Source organism: Carlito syrichta, unplaced genomic scaffold, assembly GCF_000164805.1.
Source record: "Carlito syrichta isolate Samal-C Ts95f unplaced genomic scaffold, Tarsius_syrichta-2.0.1 Scaffold314811, whole genome shotgun sequence".
Lineage (NCBI taxonomy): Eukaryota > Metazoa > Chordata > Mammalia > Primates > Tarsiidae > Carlito > Carlito syrichta.
The window spans coordinates 965,312-967,169 of NW_007258907.1; positions in this window are offsets into that span (position 1 = coordinate 965,312).

Here is a 1,858-nt window from a genome sequence, read left to right on the forward strand (position 1 = left end):
ACTCAAAAAAAAAAAAAAAAAAAGAAAGAAAGAAAAGAAAAAGAAAAATGTAAGTGTTTGCCCTAATAAAACACCATCTAATGTTGAAGACTAGATTACCCTCTCCCAGCATGACACACTTGTCAACACTTATGGCCCATAAGTTATCCATTGTTTGACAATTCTTGTGTCACAAGAGCACTTTGGAGGTCCCTAACTTGGTTAGCCTTTGCTTGTATCATCAAAAACTTCCATCCTTGAGCAGGGCAAGATGGCTCACACCTGTAATCCTACCACTTTGGAAGACTGAGGCCAGGCATTGGAGTTCAGCCTGGGCAACACTGCAAGAACCCCTTCTCTAACTTAAAACAAAACAAACCCAAAAATATTACAATACTTCCACATTGAAAACAATATCGATTTAGATAATAGGTGAAATAGTATGCATTTTAAAGTCAAATGTTAAGACATTTGAAAAATGGGCCCTTAAAAATCTACCAGGAGTCACTTTTTTTCTGAGTTTTTTTCTACATTTTATCATGAATTTTCCAAACATATAGAAAGGTTGAAAAAGTTTTACAATGAACACTCATTCACCCACCACTCATATTTTACCATAACATCTTACTATAACACTTGTTTTACACATATTTATTTGTTTATTCTTCTTTCTATCCAGCAATCCATCTTATCTTCTGAATGCATTTCAAAGAAAATTTCATGTATTGGTACACTTCCTCCTAAACACTTCAACATGGATATTATTAGCTGGAAGTGAAGTTTCATTTACATTTTTTTTTTCCTTTTGAGGTAATAATAGCATATTATGAAATGCACAAATCTTTGGTGTACAATTGTTGAGTTTTGACAAATACATACACCTGTGCAAACTAAACCCCTGTCAAAATATACAGCATTGCCATTACCCCAGGAATTTCCCTCATGTCCCTTCTCCATCAACGCCTGCCCTTAATTCCTCAGGGACAATCACAATTTTTGGTTGATTTTTACACCATTGTTCTCTTGCTCTGACCTCCATCAATGCTGCTGAATGAGGCTTCGTAATTTTAAAAAAACAACACTATAATAATTTTCAAGTTATGTAATAATGTTTGTGACCTTCTATGCAATAGTTTCACTTTATTTTATTCTAAAGAATAAGAAAATATTCTCTAGACAAAAAATACTATATGCAAAAATATAGATGTTTATTGTACTGTTATTTTTACAGTGAGAAACTGAAACCCAAAATTGTATTTATTTATTTGTTTGTTTGAGTAGAGGACTCACTCTGTCTGTTGGCCAGAGTGGAGTGTAGTGGTATGATCATGGCTCAGCAGGCTCTACCTCTTGGGTTCAGGCAGTCTTCCCACCTCAGCCTCCTTAGTAGCTGGGACCACAGATGCATGCCACTATGCCTGGCTAATTTTTTTAGTTTTTTTTTGTGTGTGTGTGTGTGGAGATGAGGTCTTGCTATGTTGCCTAGGTTGGTCTCAAACTCCTGAGCTCAAGCAATCCTTCCACCGTGTCCTCCCAAAGTGCTGGGATCACAGGCATGAGCCACCACGCCTGGTCTTTAAAATTCTAACTATAGTAGAATGGTTAAGTGTGCTTTAGGCTCTGATGATACAGACCAACTTGGAAGCTTTAGACAGAAAAGTCTTAGGACAGTGTTTGCTACATAGTCATTTCTTTTTTACTAAGGGTGTAACTTTTATGTATCTTCCAAATGTTTCCCCAGAGGCCTATCCCCAATGTTGACATGATGAGACTTTACACATTCAGGACCACCCCATGCTAAAACATGATAGAAACTGGTGGCATATATCTATATCTACATCTATCTATCTATAGATATTTATATATGTGTGTGTGCGTG